We start from the raw sequence: 24,077 nt of genomic DNA, 5'->3' as shown, positions 1-24,077 counted from the left end.
TAAAAAAAAAAAAATACAGGCATCCTTTTCCCTAACAGTTTATTCTGGAAAATTACAAATATTTTGAAAAGTTTAAAGACCTTACAGGGGCCAGGTGTGGTGGCAAATGCCTATAATCCCAGTGGCTCGAGAAGCTGAGGCAGGAGGATCGTTCAAAGCCAGCCTCAGCAACTTAGCAAGGCCCTAAGCAACTCAGCAAGACCCTGTCTCTAAATAAAATTAAAAAAAAAAAAAAGGGCTATGGCTGAGGCTCAGTGGTTAAGTGATCTCAGGTTCAATTCCGAGTACGCCCCCCCAAAAAAAAAGAAAGAAAGAAAAGAAAAACAAGACATTCCAAACTAAGAATGCTTCACTTAGTTGGCTTAGGAAAGAGGCAAAAGAGCTTAGAAATGATTTTTCTACATATGTTATATGATACAATAATATCATAGCATAAAGCCAAATACCAGAACACACTTTCACTTGAGAAGTAAAATATATTTTGAAAGCAAATCTCAGTACATAAAATTATCCAAGTGTTAAGAGGAAAGGGTGTTTCCAGTGAATTTTAGTCTGACAGGCTGACAATAGTCATTAGTCTTTCTTTTAATTTAAGCAAAGAAGAAATATGCTGGTAATAGAATCCAACTGCCACGTTGCCTGTATCATAGGGCTGTCATGAAACACAAGTAACAATGAGAAAACCTAGGGGACACCAGCTCTCCCTGACCCCTCATAAAATCCAATATGCTGGGTAATACAATATGCAAAAGCACACAGCACACTCCCCCATTGGACACACCCAAGGAACTGAATGTAGCACTTTTTCTCCAGACAATATGAATGAAGGTAACTTGGATGCTACTCTAGGTTACAATCTTAATATCTGAGTCTCCCACAATGTTATCCAGGTATTCAATCCTTTAAATAACAATCAAAAATCCTTTAAATAACTCAACATTCCTTTAAATAACAAGCACAAATCTGAGACACTTTTAGCACCCAAGTAATTAAAGACAGTATTGAAACAGATTATTGAAAAATCAGGAATCCATGAATCTAGACCTAAAATAAATATTAAAGGAAAAGGGAGGGCCCTTGCTTACAGAAGGCCAAGGGCCACCTGGAAAATGCAGAAGATACACCTGAATTGGAAAATTAGTATTTCACAACAGTTTAAAGACTGACAGGCAAGACTCATCAGTGGATGCTAAACCTACGGGAAGGATTGGACGAGGAAAAGATTTGTGTGATCTTAAAATGTCTCTCCAGATTTACTTATTAGTTACAAGGGGAAAAAACAGTAAGTATGGCAAAATCAGACAATACTTTGATCACATGATCAAAATTAATAATGCCAAGGTGGAGCGGGTAGACATCATGCACCTCCAGGACATTTAGCCATAAGAACACATCAGACAGACCCTGATCTTGACAAACTTGGAATACAAGAATAGATTCAAGATTCGAGTAGTATATCAATGTTAAATGTACTGATGTTGATAATTGGACTATATTCATAGAAGAGAATATCCATATTCTTAGAAATAAAGTCATGATTTATACATCTTATTCTCAATAGTTCAGAGCAAAAACAAAAAGAACTCTTTCAGGTGATTTTTTCTTTCTTTTGCACCAGGGATTGAACCCAGAGGTCCTTCCTTAACCACTAAATCACACTCCCAGCCCTTTTATTTTGAGACAGGGCCTTGCTAAATTGCTTAAGGGCTTCTCTAAATTGCTGATGCTGGTCTAGAATTTACAATCCTCCTGCCTCAGCCTCTGGGATTACAGACATGCACCACTGTGCCTGGCTCTTCCAGGTGATTGTTAATCACATTAAAGGTAATTAACAGGAACTGGATGACAATTACCTAAAAAAAATTCCCTTGCCAAAGAAGGGCCAAGCTCTGGTACTAAGAATCTTGTCTGTGAGCTCCTTCCACAACACTCAGACACCAGCAGTTAAAGAAAGAGATGTGAAGGTGAAGGGCCTAGAGGAAACTCATTCCCCCAAGCCCCCCAAAAATTCATGTATCCTGGAAAATATCCCCAGATGTGTCCACAGCCCCCAACGACACTGCACATGTAGGTCTACAAAGATTCCAGGAGCCATCTTTGTCCCACACAGTAAAACAAGAACATGACAGAGGGTTGGGGGGCACTTTTATTAAGCAATTACTATTGGTTATTTCCAGTTCAATACTATTTCACGTGGTACTATATTTGGTGGACTATAACTGTAGGTTATGTGCTTGGACATTAGGCTAACAAGGAAAACTCAGCTTTATTTATAAAAGCTCAGTGAAGAAGACAAACACTCAACTTCTGTATTTTCTTCAAAAGAGTGTTCCCAATAGGAAGTAATAATGGAAAAATGCAGGGAATTGAACATGGCAAGAAAGTTTAAATGAAACAGCCATAAAAGTGAAAAAAAAAATGAAGAGCAAGGGAGAAGTATACATACAGAGCAACAGACACACTGGGAGAAAATATTTGGAACATATGATGAAACTGTATCTGTAAAATATAAAAAGTTCCTGCAAACCAGTAAGCCAAACAACCCAAGTTTTTTTTTTTTTTTTGGGGGGGGTGGTCTGGGGACTGAACACAGGGGCCTTTGACCACTGAGTCAGATCCCCAGCCCTATTTTGTATTTTATTTAGAAACAGAGTCTCACTGAGTTGCTTAGTGCCTTAATAAGTTGCAGAGGCTGGATTTGAACTCATGATCCTTCTGCCTCTGCGTCCCAAGCCGCTGGGATTACAGGGGTATGCTGCACCTGGAAACAACCTAGGTTTTTTAATAGATAAAAAATTTAAGAAGTGACTCACAGGAAAGAAAGTGAACACAGCTCATAAATAAATATATAAAGCCATATCCAATTTCTCTGTTACTCAAGGAAATGCAAATAAAACATCAGCTTGGGTAAATTTAAAAAGTACTGTCAAGAATTTGGAGAAATGGATACTGTTGATCATAATATTAATTGCAACAACCTTTTGGGGAAGAAAAGTCAACAAAAATCAATTAAAAATTTAAAAATCTAAAACTTGTAGGAACGTATTCTATAAAAATGGACATATATCCTTACAAGAATGATTTTTTGTGATTACACAGAATACTCTAATAATCTGAAAAACATCCTCCAATAGGAATACTTGCATATATTATAATAAAACCAAATTTTAGATACACAACTACAGAGGAAAATCTGTATATATTGACCTAGAAAAATGTGAAGATGTATCATTAAGTGGGAAAAAAAAGTTTTACAAAATGTAATGTTATTGTTAAAAAATATATATATGTATAATTATGATAACATACACTGTTAATACTGGCAACAGTGGCATCAAATAATGCCAGTGAGATAACTTCAATTTTATTGTACACATTTCCATTTCATTTAAATTTTTAAAATCAATGTGATTATATGATGAATTTTATAAAATTAATAGAATACTAAAGTTTGATTTGAAAAATTTAACAGCTGAATAACACAAAAATTTACCAGGAATTTTTTCCTTATTAAGTCCCTACAGTCTGTGGAGAAATTATTACAAAGATGTTTACATTCCAGGTCTGGGTTGCATTTTAAGTCACACCCAGGAGCCTATGGGAAATGCGGAATCTCAGGCTGTACCCTAAGCCTGTGAACCAGGCTCTGAACTTTAACAAAGTCTCCAGGGAAGTCCTCTGCACAGTGAAGTTTATGCAGCCCCTTGCTAGGCGAGTGCCAAGGCAAATTCCAATTGTTTACACCACTTCCTGTTAGAATCCAGATTAGGAAAATCTCCACCTAAATTATGGTCATGAAAGACTTTTCCCCAAAAAATAACTCTCTCAAATATGAAGTAGCACAGGAACCAAGATGACTCTCAGGGTTTAGAAATGCTGCATGATTTAAAAGTAAAATTCAGTGACATTGTTTGTCCAGTAGACCTCATTCTCCACTAGTATTGAAAATCAAACTGGAGTCTTTCTCTTAGCATCTAATACCAAATTACTACGTAGTTGTGACAAGATCACCAACCTAGGAACTGCATCTATGAGTGTCCATGTTTATGTGTGTGTGTGTGTGTGTGTGAATAAATATAATGATGTCCCCCTCTCCTTCCCCGAATCCCTACACACTGTTAATCTAACACAACGCAAACCCTGTAGCTATCTATAACATGGTCATGTTCAGTCTGTGGCACAGAAGCTGTATTTTGATCACATGTGAATCTCCAGGGACAGCTTTGACCTACAGTGCATTAGAAACCTACAAATGCCCGGAGAATGAATAAAGGGATGGATGAATGATGAGTGAAGTGTTTTAAGAGGAGAACATGTTTTAAACAATTTTCCTTTACACATACTCCATGTTTCTCACCAACGTTCCATTAAGGAAATGCTGTCCAGAAGGGCAGCACTTAAAGCAGCAGCCTTCCTCAGAGGTTTTTAATGCAGTTCAACAATAAACACTATCAGCTACCAAAAATAACAATAAATTAAAAATAGACACTTGCCCACTCATAGGTACTCAGGAGCCAATTTGAAGAAACTAGTCAGAGAGGCAATTAAAGATCAATAAAGATAACTGCAACAGATTGAAACAAATCAAATTTGTTCAAGTGCAACTTAAAAAGCACTTCATCTGTCACCTCTGGAGGTAACAACTCATTATGTTAAAAATAGGCAAATAAAAAGGAAAGAAGCAGAATAAAACAGTCACTAGTATGACATTATGTAAAAATGTGAATGTGTAACCGATGTGATTCTGCAATCTGTATTTGGGGTAAAAATGGGAGTTCATAACTCACTTGAAACTAATATTTGAAATATGATATGTCAAGAGCTTTGTAAGGTTTTGAACAACCAATAAAAATAAATAAATAAATTTAAAAAAACAAAAAACAAACAAACAAACAAAAAAACACTGAAAAAAAAAAAAAAAGGAAAGAATCAAAAATGCACCCTACTTTTCCTATGCAAACTGTACTACTGGGTAACTAACAGCTGAAGCAAAGGCCTTCCTTCTAGAAATAATCTCACAAACCAAGGAATGGAAGAATTTGGGCAGCACCTTTTTACACTTTCTCATGCTATTGAGCATCAAAGGCAGCTAACACCACAAAAAGAGCATTAATGGCAGCTAACCCAGGTGTGGTGGCATGTGCCTGAAGTCCTAGCCACTCAGGAGGCTAAAGCAGGAAGATCACTTGAGCCCTGGAGTTCAAGACCAGCATAGGGACAACATAGTGAAATCCTGTCTCAAAGAAAAAAAAAGACAAGCTAGCATAAATGAGCATCTTGAAAAAGATAGAACATCAATGAAATGGTATTGGAAAAATAAAAACTTCTTCTAATCAAGCCACCAATTAACAGCAGTTCCAGGAACATGTTAAACACCACTACAGAGATGCACACCAGCCATAAGTAAACTACAGGAGGCTCCATGAACAAAGCACCTAATTTCTCCAGTAAACAAATTCAGGGGAAAGAGAAATAGAGAAGGAGCCTATAAATTAATAGACCCAAGAGACTATCAATCAGTTGAAACAGAGCCTTTTTTGGATCTTAATTTAAATAAAATGAGGAAATTGGATATTCTGGCTGGATTTAATAATATTAAGGAATTAGTGTTTTAATTTTTTTAAATGCCTCATTTAACCTCATTTGTAATGAGGTTAAATGATGTGCAGGATCTGCTTCAAAATTATCAAGAGAAAGAGAGTGAATAGAGATAGAGGTAAAATAAAATTAGCTATAAAGTGATCACTGACCCTGACCCGATAGGGACAAAGTAATTCATTGTGCCATTCTCTGAACCTTTGTATATTTTTAAAAATCCCCATAAAAAAGAAACATAAGGTAAATAAACTCATATATCCAGAAGGATTTACCAGGAAAATACTAGTGTATATTACTGATACAAAGAAAAAAACAATGTTTTTGAAGAGAAAGTAAACAAACAAACAAACAAAAAATCCACAGCACAGGAAGGAGGCTGAAGACACGACACGGCTGGGACTTGGGGGCAGCTGGAATCAGAGCCCTGCACGCTGCCAAGACTGTCACTGCTTCCCTCCGTGTGCTGGCTCTGTCTCTATCTTGCTATAGATCAGCTTTCACCACTTGGCAAAAAACAGAGCTGCCAATTTGTAAAATTTGGTGGCCTGCAGGCATGCTTTGTTTGCTCACACAGTGCCTTTTAAAAATTGATTTAATCATTAACATTTTTAAAGGGAATTTTACATACAAGTCCAAATTTCTGGCATCGCTTGAAAAATCAGAAGTCTGACGTTCCTAAATCCAGGCAATTGGCTGGCACTGACGAAGGCCGGTGCTTTTGGAAGGCGCTTGCACTGTCTGCCAGGGCAGAGGAGGCCACTCCTGTCTTCCTGCACCTGCTTCACTCATGCGCAGGATCCCTCTGGCTCCCAGCCGAAGCACAGCCACCATGGGCCAGGCCTCTCAGTCTCTTACCCAGAACTCACTTGGAGCCAGTGCCCTCCCTGGTCCAATTCCCCTTCCCTGGGTAGCTGCTATTGTCATTAGCACCAGGACATACTTTTAATGCACTTACAGGTGTGACTCAGTTTCCATGTCTACAAAAATGAGGAAGCTGAATTAAACAACCTAAGTTCCTTGTTAATTTGGGGTTTTTATTTCCTAAAATTAGAGCTATAAAACAATTCAAATTAGCACTGCTGTGTGCCTAAGGAAATTTGTTTTAGGTATTTCTGTCCCTAATGAATCCCTCTTTTATCTGTCCCATCCCCCCCAAAAAATAAAAATAAAAATAAACCTGGGTTAACAAAAAAAAAAATTAAAAATTAACTAGAACAAGAGATTGGGCTGTGGCTCAGCAGTAGAGCACTCGCCTAGCACGTGCAAGGCCCTGGGTTCGATCCTCAGCACCACATAAAAAATAAATAAATAAAATAACAGCTGCAACTAAAAAATAAATATTTAGAAAAATTAACTAGAACAAAAGATAATAGCTCTGAATCTTTTATCAGAAGCTTCTCATGTATGCCCCAAGGCACATGTTAGTCCTTCTGCCACAACTGCTCTTGCTCCTCAAGAAAGACCAAGAGGGTCATACATAATTGCACCCTTTACTGAAATATTTCCTCCATCACCTTCCTAGACACCCCTGGCAGCTGACCTGCCCAGTCTAAGTGGGTCCTCCCACACAGCTGGCATAACTTGCCTGAAGTCACAGGTTTAGAGTCCACACTCTGAGCCACTACACTGTCTGCTACTCCCAAGATTGGGGTGGGGTGGTGAAGCCCTTCAAATATGGCCTGAAATACTGAAACTTATTACAGGGACCCAGAGCTACGGGGTCAGAAAGCTCACTAAAGAGAGAGACAAGCCAGGCAGGGTGGCACCTGCCAGTAATCCCAACAGCTAAGGAGCTGAGGAAGAAGGATCACGAGTTCAAAGCCAGCCTCAGCAAAAGTGAGGTGTTAAGCAACTCAGTGAGCTCCTGTCTCTAAATAAAATACAAAATAGAATCGAGGATGTGCCTCAGTGGTTGAGTGCCCCCGAGTTCAATCCCCAGTTACCCGCCCCCCAAGAGACAAATACAAAGACCTGAGAGGAAATGTATGACAAAAAATAGTCATTATACACCCAAAATAACAATGCAAGGACTTGGACAGATATTTTCACATCCACGTTCACAGCAGTATTATTCACAATAGCCCAAGGTGGAAACAGCCCAAGTGTCCATCAACAGATAAGCAAAATGTGGCCTGCAGCTGCAACAGATCATTATTCAGCCTAAAAAGAAAGGAAATTGACACACATTACGACATGGATGAACCTGAGGACATTCTGCTGAGTGAAATAAGCCAGACACAAAAGCACATATACTGGACAGTCTCGTGAGACACCCAGAATAGTCAAATTCAGAGACAGGAAGTAGCATCTGGTTGCCAGTGCCTGGAGTTAGAGAGAAATGGGCACTTGTTGTTTAATGCGTACAGAGTTTCATATGGGATGATGAGAAAGTTCTAGAGATGGATGGTGGTGGTGATGGTTGCAAACCATGTGAATACAACTTAGTGCTACTCAAGTATACATTTAAAAATAGTTAAAATAGTAAATGTTATTTATGTATGTTTTACTATATTTTTTTTTGAAAAGTAGTTATATATCAACTACAGTATAAGCCAGAAAAAAATATTTCTACTTAAGCCTGAAGTCTGCCATTAAGAAGCTAACAACTTTGGTTATTTAACATTTCTTGGCCTCAGTTTGATTCATAAAAAATATAGGATAGCTCTCTCCTTAGGTTGTTATGGAGACCAAATGAGGAGATGCATGTCAAAATACGTTCTGAGTAAGTACGGCACTGATTTCTATCAACTCTAAACTTCTAGAAAGCTGTAAGAAAGACCTTAGCTTCAGAGCCAAGTCTACACTAAGTCAGGAGGAGCTGCTGGTTCTTAAAGAATGCAGAGACAGGGCAGGGAGGGTTCTTCATTCAGAGGCCGCCAGTGTCCAGCACGTACGCTAGTGAGGAAGAGGCCTGTCTTCCAGCCTCAGCCACACACCCTACTGGCCACAGAGGCAAGATACTTCATCACCTGGGCCTCAGTCACCACCTGAAGAACAGGGCAAAGATCTGCCCTGCCCACCTCACAGGTCAGCCAGGCAGGAGCAAAGGGGGATCCATACCAAATGCACGGTCAACACAGAAACAAGCGTAGGCATATTCCCATCAGCACTGGTCCTTGACACCCTTCTTTATTCTCCATCACCCAGAAAGACACTGTCATTCCCTTCAGAGGTATCACCAATGGACATTTTTTGTTGATTTTGAGACAGGGTCTTGCCATATTGCCTAGACAATAAACAGGTGGTTGTCTTCTCCCTGGCCAGTCTCCTCCTCTCTACAGAATCATTCCCAGAGCAAAAGAGACAACTCCATTCCATCTTCATCCTAAACACACACACCCTGATCCCCTAGGTCCCTCCAGCTCACCACACTATTCAGGGGTTCAAGCAATCCTCCTGTCTCAGCCTCCTGAGTGGCTGGGACTGTAGGTGCATGCCACCATACCAGCTCAATGGGCACTGTAGGACATGCCAATCCTATCTTCCCCCAGTAGCTTCTGGAACTGCTCTAACAGAAAGCCCTTCCTCCCTTTCCCTCTGCAGCAGTGCGTGATGCATGAGGGGATCTTGTGCAGCAGATGCTCCTCCCTGCCAAGACTTGGGAAGGACAGTTCTGGAGGAGATTCACCCTTTTCCAAGGGGTGGCACACCCCTGAACATCTCTCTGACCAAGCACTGAAAGGGTCCTCATTACTAGGACTCAGCCCAAGAGAACTGCATCCAACCCCTGAAAAGACTAACCCCGCATTTCCTGTACCCTCAGGGACACCAGAAAAGCCTTCAAGAGCCTCTGCCTCTTTTAAAAATGTTTTCAACTCTGGCTTTGCCTGATACCTGGGTGTGCCCTGGGGATGCCACGTGTTAAACAGCAGCCTGTGACCTCTCACACCATGTGCCTCCAGGCCACAGGGAACCAGATAAGTGTCCTTCCTCCTTCTCTTCCTTCAATTCCAGTTCAGTGCCTCCCCCGTCCCCTCCGGTTGCAGAAGCTGCATCTCTGAGGCCTGGACTTCCCAGCTGTGATACCCAGTCCCCTCTCTGTTACTATCAGCTCCAGATCTCCTGCTCACTTCCCTCATTTATTAGGGACATCCGCTTCTGTTTCACAGACTTCCTCCTACCCCAGCTTCGTCATCCTCCTCAGTGACTTCTACATCCACTCGGATGACCCAGCAAAGGGCTCTCAGAGGCTGGACCTCCTCTTCTCCAAAATCGTTTTCCTTCATTCTCCCCAGCGCTGCTGTGGTCATACCCTGAACTTCACCATCTCCAAACAGTTCTCTCCTCTCACCCTCCAGCCTCTATCCTTCCAGCTCTCTGCTATTTACCAATAGCCCTGCCAGAATTCTCTGGCCTCCTGACACCTGCAGGCATTGGCCTCCAGCAGGTTCTCTCTGCCCATCAACCCCCTCTAGGCTCCACGGCCCCCCTTCACCTCTGAAGCCTCTCTCCCCAGCACCTCACCTCCTGCTCCTCCTGAAGGCTCCCTCAAACCACTGCTCTCCTCATCACACCTGACCTGGCAAGAAATGAAATCCTGTCACCAGTCTCACGGAATTCACTTTCAATGCATTTATGATCACAACCAGGCCTGGGCGCTCACTCCACATGTTCTAGAAATCTCACCGTATCTCTCCCTTACTCCCTCCACTTGCCCATTCTTGACAGATGACCTTGCCTCATTTTCCCGAGAACACAGAAGCCATCACCCATAAACAGGTGGTTGTCTTCTCCCTGGCCAGTCTCCTCCTCTCTACAGAATCATCCCCAGAGCAAAAGAGACAACTCCATTCCATCTTCATCCTAAACACACACACCCTGATCCCCTAGGTCCCTCCAGCTCACCACACTATTCAGAACTGTCTGGCTAACTATACTAATCGTATTAGTTTACCTTCTATTGCTAACATAAAATACCTGAGGCTGGGTCATACATAAAGCAGAGGTTCATTTCGCTCATGTTTTTGGAGGCTGAAAGTCCAAGATCAGGCAGCCTCATGTATTTGGCCTCTGGTGAGGGCCTCAAGAAGGAGGGAATCATGGCAGGAACACAAGTCAGAGATCAGGGAAGGGTCATTCTCACTCCTTTTTTAACCCAAGGTCCCACAAGAACCTTGCTCTTTTCTAAGGGCAGCATGGGTCCCTCACCTACGAGCCAACCATCCCCCCCAGGCCTTCCCTCTTAAAGGTCCCACAGCCCCAAGCCCTCTACACTGAATACCAGGCATCCATCCAGCACACCAACTTTTTTTTTTTTTTTTTTTTTTTTTTTTGTGGTGGTGTTGGGATTGAACCCAGGGCCTTGTGCATGCAAGGCAAGCACTCTACCAACTGAGCTATATCCCCAAACCATTGCACCAAAGCTTCTCAAACTCTAACGTAGCAACAAATGAGCTGGGGATCTTATTAAACACGTATTTGGAATGAGCAGGTCTGGGTGGACTCCAAACTTCTGCACTACGCACCTACGTCAGCTGCTGCTCTGGGCCCACAGATCCCACTCTGAATAGCAAGGGCCTGTGCTTCCTCCTCTTGCTTTTCATTCTAATCTGACTGACTCCCTCACATAACCTCACAGAAACTGGTCTTGTCAAGGTCACCAACAAATACCATGTAACCAACTCCAAAGAAAACTTGTCTCCCTCTCCTCTCCAACCTCTCCCCTGTTTAAAAATGAGCACAGAGCAGCTGCAATGAAGTCTTGCCTGGAAGAGGGAAGGCCCTCGGAGGCCAGTGCACAGCGTGCCTCAGCGTGTCTTTCCCTTCCAGCACCTACACTCACATTTCCTGGAGGGCTTCTCACATCTCTGCACCTTCCTCCACGTTTACAGGCCTCTTCCTCTTTTACCTGGCTTCTACATTTCAGTCCTCCTCAGACACCCACCCTTCCCGTCTCTCTACCCTTTCCCTAGGCAAGGGCATCCCTTCTGGGGTTTTCTGTGCAGCTTGCAAACTGTTCAGATGCAACCCAGACCCCCCTGCCTTCCTGCCACCCGTCTTGGCTGTTTCACAAGAATCTCAAACTTACACCCAAAATAGAACTGTTGATTCTTCCCCTTAAGGCTGCTCCTTCTTCACTCTTCTCTCCCCATCTAATAGCTACCAAACCACCCTGGGGTACCCACGCTGTCATAAGAACCAGAAACTTGAAGGTTATTTTTGATTCCCCAACTCAGTTTGTGACAAGTTTTATTGATTTCACCTCCAAAATACTCTTCAAACCCAACCACTCAGTCCACCTTCTCTGCCACAGCCAGATCCCAGCCACAGCTCCCCAGATGACTCCTCTTTCCTGGCACCTTAGCCCCTCTCCAGTCCAATCTGCTCTCCACAGAGCCCGTGGTGCAATTTTTTAAGGATGTAAGTGACAGTGTGCTTCCTGGTCTAATGGCCTGCCATGACTAGAACCTAAACCCTCCCTGGGCTATGGAAACCCACCCCACAGGCACTGGAAAGCCACAGAAGTTTTTCCACCAGGCATCACTGTGCCTGCATGTTGAAAAGGGCGCTCTAGCTATGGAATGGAAAACAGGGGACATGGGGAAAGTGGCTAGATTTAGAACAATTGGGACATTAAAAAATGGCAGCAATTACTGAACAGATCTAACTTGGGATTTTTTTTTAAAGTCTCAATATGCAACTATTAATAGAGCTACTCCATTACCTAATATTCATTCCTAAAGGTTGGGGAGATAGCTCAATAGCAGAGCACTTGCCTAGCATGTGTGAGGCCCTAGATTCAATCCCCAGCACCACAAAAATAAAATAGCACCCATTCCTAACAATAGGACCAGCTAACCAACAATAAGTGACTGGCCACCAATCCCTTCCTGCGGAAGGAAGAAGGGGGATTGTGGGAAAGGTAGGATGAAAGAAAAGAAAGGAACCAGCTCATAAATTAGGACAGAGGATGGGAATGGGGCCAAAAATAGGAAGCAGAGGAAATGCAAATTGTGTGACTTTTCTGCCTGATTGTGACTCAAATGGGTTGCAAAGTACAAGTGCAATTCTTGCAATTGAACATGATTAATGAGATCCTGTTATAAATATGCTTCATTCAAAGAGATCTGTTACATTAAAATATTAGAACTGTAGAAATTTCAGAGATGAAAGGAAACAGGGAGGTGTATTAATTAGCCGGGCCACAGGCATGGGTTTCCTAAACTCTGCTCCCGACCTGTAGTCACTCAGGAAGACTTCATGTGGATGCTGAAGAATGAAGTTCTTCTACCCAAGTGGATAATTAAAATGTGTGAGGGCTGAGAGAGAACTGAAGAATTGCTAGGCAAATAAACATTGTCCAAAGATTTAAATTATGCAGGCGAGGAGAGAGGGCTTAAATTCTCCAAAACTTTTTGGCTACTTTGCCAATGAGCTTTATTTTTAAGAATACACAAATCATTAATGACTAATTTTAAGCTGTTCATCAAGGAAATTACTTTGGCAATAGATTTTTTTTTTTTTACCAACTTGTTTTAGGGTTAAAAAAAATCTCAGCTGTTCCATTTGGTTTAGGGACAAGTAAAATTTAAATTTCTAATTTCCAAAGCAACTGCATATTTGGCTAATTAATTCTAGCATCTGACAATGAAGAACCAAAGAACAAAAAGTTTCAAGTATACTACCAAAAGTTTTTAGAATAGCAAAAACTCCAGCTGTGTTTTAATCTCCTACAGTACTACACACTTTACTAATCATCTTAAAGATTTTTTTTTTCAATAATGTCTGGTCCAAATGTTAAAAAAAAAAAAAGTAAGCTGGGTATGTGGCCCATGCCTGTAGTACCAGCTACTCAAAAGGCTGAGGAAGGAGAACTGCAAGTTCAAGGCCAGCCTCAGCCACCTAGGGAGACCCGGTAACAAAATAAAACATAAAACAGGATTGGGGACGAAGCTCTGAGGGAAAGTACCCCTGCATTCAATCCCCACTACTGCCAAAACAAACAAAGTAGTAGCTAGTCACCAAGAATGCCAAAGGTCCCTCAGATAGTCCCTTCCCACAATATATCAGGTTTGTTCTGTGTACTGGTAGAAGTGACGGGCTGTCATTTTCAAGATTAGATACCAAGATACTGTAGCTTCCATCTTGATCGCTATGATACACGTTCTCTCTCAGGTCACTAGCTTTGGGAAGAAAGTTAGCTACCATCTTGTGAAGTAGCCTATAGAGAGAGTATTATGAAACTGAGACTTCAGCCATGTGAGTGTGGCATCTTGGAAGCAGTTCCTCCAGCCATCAAGCCTTCAGGTAACAGTGACCTCGGGAGAGAATCTGAGTCAAAAGCCCTTGACCAAATGAATAGATTCCTGAACTTCAGAAACTGTATGAAACAATACTAAACAAATATTGTGTGAGATCATTACTAACATTTATAGTACTGCCAAATTTGGGAAAAAATTTTTTATACACCAATAGAAAACTCAAAAGGCAAATAAACTTTAGAGGAAGCCAGTCACACAGGGCAGCTTCTGTATTTCCTTTTTTTTAAATTGCTTTTATTTTTTAAATACATGACAGTGGATGTATTTCCTTTAACTCGTGTCATATACTAAGTAAAATTATGTAGCTTGGAATAGTTCAGTGTAGATCAGGCCTGACTTGCTGTATCAATTACCAATCTGGTAGGCTATAAGTTACCCATGAAGCAAGGACAAAAAGCAAAGGCAACAATATAGCAGATTACCATTTTTTTAGATCACCTATTAATAACCCCTTTTCTGCATTTTTTTTTTTCAGTACTGAGGATTGAGTAGCTCTACCATTAGCTATACCTCCAGCCCTTTTTATTTTTAGACAGGATCTCCCTAAGTTGCCCAGGTGGGCCTTGAACTTGGGATCCTCCTGCCTCAGCCTCCCCCATCACTGGGATAATAGGTGTGCACCACCACATCTGGCTCTACATCTATATTTCAAAAAAAAAAAAGAGCAAACTCTGAGGCTGTGATATAACTCAGTGGCAGAGTACTTGCCTAGCATGCCAGGTCCCCAGGTTCAATCCCTGGCACTGCAGGGGTGGGGGGTACTCTCAAGAGGACAGGAAAACTATAAGCAGTTTTTTTCCTTTAAGCGCTATAAACTTAGATTTGAGAGTTGGCTGGCATTTTCTAATTGACTTAATAACCACATCTACCTACCTTCCCACTTTCACACTCAGATTCCTATATCTGTTCTCTATATCTTTCTTTTCCCTCTTGCCAACCAAAAGTTCACACACCCTCTTGCCTACTGGCCCCATTGCTTTTCTGGAATGTCTAAGAATGTGTGGACATACACACCACTGTTTATATTCCTAAGTTCCATAAGAACCATGGTGCTAAAGGAAATAGCTCACTGTCAAATCTTCAAGGCCATATATTTATATGGTATTGGTTAGATCAGTGGATCTCTGCCAAATAGATAACGGATGTCCAATAACCATTTCTCTCCTTCTTACACACCCAATCACCCTAATAGGGAAGAGTCCCCTTCTTCCTGGTACTCTGGGCTCCCTAACATTCAGAATTCTCAACAACATGCATCATTTACCCCTCTACACACACATACACACACAAAATACACAAAAACTCCAAGTGTCCTGAATGTTCTACAGTAGGGGGCTGTTTACCAGTAATTAGACAGGAAAACAATAAATAAAACCTTAAGTGGAATTTGAAGAGGTCTTGGTGGAAGGTGAAAAAAGTGAAAAAAGTTCTAAATTCTTGCCTTGAAATTCTTCAAGTTTCTTGTCTGTAGAAGGCTGAGACTTCATGAAAAAGGTTAAACCTGAGCATGGAGGTGATCCTGTAAAAATAATCAAAAAGTGAAAGTTCTGTATTTTATCTTGAGACCAGTTACACTGAAAACTTTCTAAGAGTTCACCAAGATTTCTTCCAAACTGTAGTTCTTGGTGGTTATATTGTCTCCAAATTTAGCTTTCAGAAAACGTCACGAATGATGTTTTAGACTTCCACAAATGAGATGAGTAGGTAAGACTTTAGTAACTGAATGCAGGCAGGCCTAGTGGGACTGAGTGGTGTGGTACAGGATCACCTCCATGCTCAGGTTTAACCTTTTTCATGAAGTCTCAGCCTTCTACAGACAAGAAACTTGAAGAATTTCAAGGCAAGAATTTAGAACTTTTTTCACTTTTTCTACCTTCCACCAAGACCTCTTCAAATTCCACTTAAGGTTTTATTTATTGTTTTCCTGTCTTTAGGTGTCCAGGTTCCATTTTCCCAAAAGAGACCCAGAAATTTACATCGACACTTTTTCCACACTAAATTCTGGGAAAATGTCTACTCTTCAGACATAGGAGAGTCTTGCTAGGATCTCAGAGTGTCTGCTGTTTCCAATGAGAAGTAATGTGAACAGAAAAAAAGGGTTTGGGGATGTAGCACAGTGGTATAGAGCATGCTTAGCATACATGAGGCCCTGGATTCAATTTCAGGAACTTTCTCTTTCTCTCTTTCCAAAAAGGAAAGAAAGACTCAGAAGATGTGATCAGAATAAAGTAGAGTAGCTGATGCTTCTTCCAGTGTTAGCTTTCTGTTACTGTAACAAATTCTTGAAAAGTTAAAAAGTTAAAAGGAAGACAGGTTTACTCTGGCTTACACTGTGGGAGATTTCAAACCATGGTTGGTCAATCTGTGGTTTAAGGCCTGTTTTGATTATGATGGGAGAGTGTGGTGGAACAAATTGCTCATCTAATGGTGACTGGGAAGCAAAAAGAGGAAGACACAGGGGTCCCAAATATCCCCTTCATGGGCACACCCTCCAGAGACCTAATCTTCCGACTAGGCCCCACCCCTTAAAGGTTCTACCACCTCAGCACAGCACCACAGCATGGCAAACAAGACCTTAATACACCTGCCCTTGGGAAACATCAAGCCACCACTCCCCCCCCACACACACACACACAACTACAAAAAAAAAAAAAACAGTTCTATTTAATTTAATCCTAACAATGAGGATAAAAAACTATTATCAACTTTTTAACAGCTGATTCTGGAGCTAGGGGGTGGGGGAATGCTCAAGATCAAGACCACTAATAAAGTTCCAGAACCAGCATTCAATCCAGGTCTACAAACTCAACTGTCTCTTGTTCTTGCCAATATTTAGCACCACCTTTCGTGGTCACCCCATTTCTGAGAACCGTGCTTCTACTGCTCCAGGTTTAAGGAACACTGCCTTGTTCTGAGGTCTGGTGACATCCAAGAATCTTGTTGCTCCGCTTAGAACATCAGTCATTTGCACATCTAAAAGATATGCTATACCCCCTGCCAACCAGTGCCCACTATCCATCCCCAAAACTTAACAAGAAGAAATGAGGTTAGGAAACTAGGACAGGGCAGAAAGTTCTCTGCTCTGCAAGGGTTGAAGTCAACTCACAGATAACTCAAACGAACAATCAGCCAAGTCTCTTCCTGGGACAATTCTACATCAGTCCACCTGACAGTAGAACTTCTCCACAGAAGACTCACTGGATCCCAACATCAAAGTTCTGACGTTTCTGGGAGTCACCCGAAAGTGCGCAGAGAGAGGAAGGGCACTGTTCAAACTAGCTGTCTGGGCGCAGCGACTGGTCTGAACCAACCACCGACACTCCAAGAACCGAGTCGCCCGCCGGGTCAGGGCAGTTAAAGTCACGGTGCTTCAAGACCCCATCAGAAGGGAACGAGGGTGAGGGGACTGTGCTCATTTACAAAACAAGACCCCCAAAGAAACAGCAAAACCAAAAAAAAACTTTAGTAACCGGCCCGAGCCACCCCAAGTTCCTACGGTAATAAGTTTTTGCAACACTTTTCGCTCTTTTCCTGCGCAAAGCGGCAATTAAGGAACTGAGGAAATGAACCACCCTCAGGCTGGAGACCCGAAAGGGCAGGAAGTGGGAGCAGTGGCCATTTGTGGGAAAAGGGAAGGAGAGGCGACCAGGGAGCGGCTGGGGCGCCGCCCCCACTTCCTCAGCCCCAGCCGAGGTGAGAGGCCCGAGGCTCTCCCCAGGGTGGACCTCCCGGAGCCGAGCGGGGCAGCTGCCCGGGCTTCGCCCTCCGCGGGCCCCGGGGAGCGACGTGACCGGCCGCTGCCCAACCACAGCCCCGCGGAGAGCGCGGGGACAGGAGGCTCCAGGGCACTGGGCGGCGCACCCACTTCCCCAGCCCGCGCCCCACCCCGCCCGGAGGGGACCCTGCCCGGGCGCCGCGCCCTTACCTGGGACCCTGGCCGCGCCGCCTCGGCCGTCCGCGCCCAGCCCGCAGCTCTTAAGCGCGCCCCGCCCCCTCCCGGGGCCGGACCCCAGCCGTCCCCCGCCGATTTGTCATTGAGCAGCTCGGGCTTGCTTCTCCACCCCCGAGCGCGCCCCCGGCGTCACCTAGGCAACCCCTCCTCTCAGGAGCGCGCCCTCCCTTCCGCTCTCGCCCTTCGCTCGAGGCCACGCCCCCTTAGCGCCTATCGGCCAATCCGAAGCAGGCCTTTCAAGTCGCGGGCGGCCGGGAAGGAGACTTCTCCAATAAGAAGCCGACTCTCGCGGAGGGGCGGGCCCCGCAGCTCTGGCCCGCCCACCGCCGTTCCCTTCTTTCCCGGGCGGGACACGCTGCACGTGACCGCTGCGGCAGTGGAGGAGCCGGGACCTGGTCTGGGGACGCTGGGCGTGGGCGGTCGAAGCGGCGCTGGGGTTGTGGGCTGTAGGCCAGGGCGAAGCCAAAGTAAGGAAAAGGGAAGGACAAACCTGCTCTACCGAAACCTCAGAAAATTAAGAGGTGACCAAGTGCGCTCTTTGGAAGGTCCAGCTAATTCTGGGAACACCAGCGCCTACAGTGGCACCTCCATGTTCCGCCACTAATAATTTAGCTGATGACATCCCATTAGCAGTAATGGAGTTATTTAACCAATGCTTCACTGTAACCTAATCCCGATCACAACCAAGAGCCAGAATCTTGACCCAGAGTTGGAAGCAGGAAGTGCAGTGGGCAAGCTCATGGCCAGAGGTTCTCTCCAGCAAACTGCCCTAGACATCATCTTTAAAAGCCCCACAATTTTTGTTTTTTTAAATCAAAAATAGGGCTTCTACCCAGGGTGATTTTTCTAACTAGCCTTCCCTTTGTAGAGTTTACTAACGAGCTGCACCTTCACGTATTCTGTGGCCTCACTGACCTCACTGACCTCTACACAGACGTGGCACATCACACTGTATTGCAATTAAAAGTTTAAATGTAGGCCTCTCTAAAGAAGGGCCTACGTTTAAACTTGTTCAATGTGCTACCCACAGCAACTAGCACAGAATAATTATTTCTTCTGTTGTTGATCATTATAACTTGGATACATGTGTATTAGCAGCTTTGTGCTAGGTTGCTATGTATTAGCACGTCCACACACCCCTTCAATATCTATATAGCAAAAGGCACAGAGTTTTGGGGGGGGGGGTTGTTGTTGTTGTTGTTTTTTAAATGTAACCAGAAAACCGTTTTATTGTATCTGAAGTATTCAGTTTTTACCCCAATTGTACACTGTGGACTACTGAGTGCTAATGATATGACAGACTTTGCTGGGTACTCTCAGGGAGAAGTGGCAGGAGGCTTCTCAAAGAGGATGCTCTCCAGCATTTATGATCTAGAAGGGGAATCACACACAAATTTTCCCTATGGATTAATGATGTTTGGAGTCTGGCAGCTTAATCTCAAAGGAAGGCTTTATGTATAACTAGCAGTTACTTAGGAAGTTACTTAACCTCTGTGGGCCTCAGTTTCCCAGCTGTACAATAGGAGCAGTTCAGCACACATTCTAGGTATGAAGATTTTTGTGAAATTACACATACAGCTCAAGGTATACATTTAGTGGGAGCTCCACAAATGTGAGCTAAGGCTGTGATTACTGCCAGAGGTTATGATGTACACTCAAAACCCTGTTAAAACCACCTCTCCTAGGTGCATATCAGCTTTCCTCTGTCTGAGTAGCAGGATGTGCTGGGCTGTCTGAGAAAGGCTGTCTCACACTCCTCCTCTAGAACTCTGAAGGATCCTATATTCAGCTCCTAGATGTTCAGGGCCCTGAGCTGAGTGTGGTAGAGTCATAGAGGAGTGGTAGGGCCTTTTTTTTTAGGGAACAGGGCTGCTTCACACAGGATACTAGGCCAGCAATGTGTCCCCCAGGCCTCAGCTGCCTATGGGATGGCTCCTGCCAGGTCTCAGGGGATCTCTGCTGAGCTTTTCCTGCCAGAGCACTGCCTCCTGGTAAAGCCAAGCGTTTGAGCAGCAAGACTCTGTAAGGCCCCTCTAACCCACTGTGCTATAAAAAGAACATTCTAGGTACTCCTTCAAAAGTATTTATGGAGTACTGTGCTAGTCTTTAGTGCCATTTGGGAAATATTTCTACTTCTCTTCGCTAATCACTGGATAGGATTGAACTTCTTAGCTGCCTCTGGTTGGTTGGAACTATGTAAGTAGCACTAACCAATGACTTGTGAGCAGATACAACATATACATTTTTCTGGGCTAGAGAATTTAATTGCCAGAGTGAATCCCTGCAGAACTCTCTCATCCTCCATACCGGGAATGTGTAAAAGGGTGGCTTCCCCATTAGCCTGGGCTCCTATAATGAGCACAACCCCCTTACAATCTGTGATGGACATTCAACATAACTGAGAAATAAACCTTTATGGGTTGAAGACACTAAGTGTATTTGTCAGTTCTGTGTTACTATAACACAATAACTGAGGCAGCTAACTTGTGAAGAGTAAAGGTTTATTAAACTTACAGTTTGGCAGGTTCAAAGTCCACAATCAGGTGGGGAGCATTGATTTGGACTCTGGTGAAGGCAATATAGATGGTATACATCATGGCAGGAGTACATATAGGAGTGAATAGGCACATCTCCAACAACAAGCAGAGGAAAAACCACTGCCCTACAGTCCCTTCTAAGGACAGCACCCCAACAGTACCATCCTGAGGACCAAGGGTTTAAACATGATCCTCAAATCACACCAAAATCATAGCATTAAGATTTGGAAGTTTTTATTACTGCAGCATAGTTTAGCCCATTCTGACTGATATAAGGTCCAATGATGTACCTAGCTGGTGCTGGGATATAGTAATGAACAACCCAGACTAAAGAATGGAAAAACCAGTAAACAAACAAGCTACTCAACAATTCCAAAATGTGTCCTTATAGAGAATCCAAAAATGGTCTCTCCTTGACAGTGACATTTAAATGAGGACTTGAATAATGAGGAAGAATTGATTAATCTTGGCTAAAGTTGGGGCTGAGAGGAAGCCCTGAGAAATATTTCTGGCAGAGTAAAAAGCCTGATCTGGAGGCAGGAAAAAAATAATAATCATAAGCATGGGACTGAGAACAGCCAGGAGAACTGGAACTGTGAGCAGAGAAAGTGATCCACGCACGGCTGGAGAGGGAGGTGGCAGCAGATCCCACAAAGATGTTGGATGTTGCTAAGGAGGGTCTTGCTAGTGTGTGGGAAGCTACCAACAAGGCTCAAGCCAGGAGGGTGACATGCTTTGATTTAGATTTTTGCTACAATTTGAATGTTGAATGTTCTCCGAAGGCCCGTGCATTGAAAGTCTGTCACCTGTCTGTGGCACTATTGGGAGAAGATGAGCCTTTAGGAAGTGGGAGGAAGTTAGGTCACTGAGGTCATGCCTCTGAAGGAGCTTATTATATTATTATATTGGGCTTACCACCTAGGTCTCCAAAGGTGCTTTGACACTAGGGAGGTGGGTGGAGAGGGGGGTGTGTGGAAAGGATGGCTGACTGATTTCCTCGAACATCACCAAACGTTAAAGCCTCACTGCCATGAGCTGATTATATAAATAGATGATATTATTAGAAAGAGCCCAGACAAGCCCCAGCGTCCCCTGAGATTTGGTGACTGCCTCAATTTGAAAAGAAAGGAGGTTGCCAGTCTACAGACCCCTGTGTCTTCCTCTTTTTGCTTCCCAGTCACCATTAGATGAGCAATTTGTTCCACCACACTCTCCCATCATAATCAAAACAGGCCTTAAACCACAGATTGACCAACCATGGTTTGACTAATCAGATGTTCCCGGGAATCCCTCTGCCAGAAAGTCAGGGGCCCAAGTAATCAGCCTCGGGAAGAGCTTCTGTCTTTCCACAAAAACAATTTGTTTCTATGTTAAATTATTGAGTTGGCTAGACTTGCTGCTTGGGTATTGTCACTGACACCTCATCTCCCCAAAATGAAGTCGAGTCTGCCCTGTATGGAGTACACCCTCGTCACTGCTGCTCACCTGCACCGGACACCTGCTCCTGGCCTCCCTTCCAGCTGCGGGGAGCCCTGTGGTCTGTGCTGCCTAAAATCCACGCAGTAAACAGCCGCCACAAATCTGCTACTGACCTCCAGGTAACAGATAAAAGCCAGAGTGGGGTGACAGCTGCAAAGCACCAGGCTGTGAGGAAAAAATGAGATTCTGTGCTGAGCTCTCTCCAAAGTGGAGTTTTATTTGCAGTCTCCCAGGAAGCCAACCACATGGAAAACAGGAAAAGACCTTGGGGGGTCCCTCCCTCCCTCCCTCCCTCCCTCTCCTTGTCTCTAGCTGGGATGTGGCCCTTCCCACATTATAAGGGCCTCCCTGGAGGCTGCCTGGGCCACAGAAGCACAAGGAACTAGAATCAGCCAGGCTCCTCCTCTGGCTGCCCGGTGGCCCCTGATGCTCCTTAAACTCCAGAAGGTCCCGTCCTCATCGCCTGGAGAACCACACCCACACTTGCCTCTTGCCCATCTGGTGTATGCTGACCACACGGAGCAGATCAGGTCTCCCGCCCAGGTGCACTCTTGATCCACCTGTGTACATTTCCCCAGGGGTCAGCCAGCTCTGGATGACTAGACAGACAGACAATGAAGCGATGAAAATGTGTTAGGAAGAAGGAAGGCTATTAGTCAAACATCTGCCGGGTGCCTGGCGCTCTCAGACACTTGTGTCCCTGGTGCCCTGCACAAGAGTCCCCTCAAAGCAGCTGTTGTTCCCATGCTACAGATGAGGACAGGGCCTCAGAGGAGGAAGAGGTCAGAGAGGACCTCACTCACTCCAGAGCTCGCCTTGACTTGCTCTACTTCTGACCTTGTCCAGTAGCAGAGCCTCCCATGGTGGTCAGGACCTTTGGTCCCTGCCTACTGCATGAGGCTGATTTCTAACTCACTTTGGGGAAAGGGAGGGAGGGCTAGAGTTCAGATGGAGGCTGTCTTCCAGGCCTTTCTCCACTGGCTGCGGATGCTCCCTCTCTTCTCATTTTCCAAGTCCATCTGTCTCCCACCCTACCCCTTCTCCAGAGCTGGGGCAGGGCAGCACCACCTGCCACCTGGCCCCTCAGTCAATCCCAGGCAGCCTCTATCACTTTGACCTTCCACCCACAAATGCCAACCCAATTCCTGGTGAATGTCTACTCCTGCCATTCTTTAAAATGTGCTTTTCAGCAGTGTGGAGGTTCCTCAAAAGACTAGGCACGGAACCACCATACGATCCAGCTGTACCACTCCTCAGAGTTTATCCTGAAGAATTAGCATACTCCAGGGACACATTGCATACCCATGTTTATAGCAGCACAATTCACAATAGCCAACTTAGAAACCAGCCCAGGTGTCCATCAATGGAAGAATAGATGAAGAAAATATGGCATGTATATACAATAAAATTTTATTCAGCCACAAAGAAGAATGAAACTGTGTCATTTTCAGGAAAAATGGATGGAATTGGAAAGCACTATGTTAAGTGAAATAAGCCACACTCAGGTCAAGTTTTCTCTCCTATGTAGAAGCTGGAGGGGATACAGGAAAAGGAAGGAGGGTGGGGGGCTCTCATGAAAATCTAAGGGAGATAGTAGAATTAAGGAGAGGGACCAGTGGGAGGGAGGTGGGAATGGAAAGGGCAAATACTAGGGAACAATATTGACCGTATACTGTGATGCCCTGGGCGTATATGAATATGTGACAATGAACTCCACTAATATGCATGACTATAATGCACCAATAAAAATATGGAAAAGTAAGTAAATAAGATGTGGCTTCTTTTTCCCTTATGGACAGTCCTCATTTTCTCCTTGCATCTATACCAACAGGCAGGTCAAGGCCAAAGGGTAAGAAGTGTGAGGAATTCAGGGTGGCCCACAGGGGTAAAGGAAAATCTTGAACCAGGAAAGCCTGCTTGGGTAAGAAGGTCTAACTATTACAGACAGTCACATCCCAGCCCTCCATTCCTTCTCCTGAAGCAAAACCACCAAGCTATTAAAGTGCACCTCTCAGGCTGGGGGTGTGGCTCAGTGCTAGAGAGCTTGCCTGCGGCAGGTAAGGGCCTGAGTTCCATCCCTAGCAGCAGGGGGGGGAAAAAAGCACAATGCATGTCTCTTAGGTGGGGGCTGAGGGATGGTTCCCTTTCCTAGAATCCATTTTTTTCCCCCTGTGGGGTTTTAATCTTTATAATGGCCAAGAAGAAATTTGGCAGACAGATATAAAAAAATAAAGCAGCTTGAGGTTGATG

General features: G+C 44.0%; 1 protein-coding gene across 2 annotated transcripts in view; it reads right to left on the bottom strand.

Annotated features, from left to right (window-relative positions):
* The window catches only part of Ralb (RAS like proto-oncogene B), a 41,039-nt gene extending 23,094 nt beyond the window's left edge, over positions 1 to 17,945 (bottom strand). The window contains exons 1-2 of one of the 2 annotated variants that reach the window (XM_078017256.1): positions 17,785 to 17,941; positions 15,301 to 15,378 (exon numbers count right to left, since the gene is read on the bottom strand). The gene's annotated coding sequence lies outside the window, so the exon portion shown is untranslated. Of the gene's footprint in view, positions 1 to 15,300; positions 15,379 to 17,784 lie in introns of both variants that reach the window. The other variant, XM_013355756.4, reaches the window with a different exon arrangement.
* Between the last annotated feature and the right edge of the window lie 6,132 nt (positions 17,946 to 24,077).

This window comes from Ictidomys tridecemlineatus, chromosome 7 (genome assembly GCF_052094955.1).
Source record: "Ictidomys tridecemlineatus isolate mIctTri1 chromosome 7, mIctTri1.hap1, whole genome shotgun sequence".
Lineage (NCBI taxonomy): Eukaryota > Metazoa > Chordata > Mammalia > Rodentia > Sciuridae > Ictidomys > Ictidomys tridecemlineatus.
The sequence above is the reverse complement of the archived record's forward strand: the minus strand, read 5'-3'. Positions and strand labels throughout refer to the sequence as shown.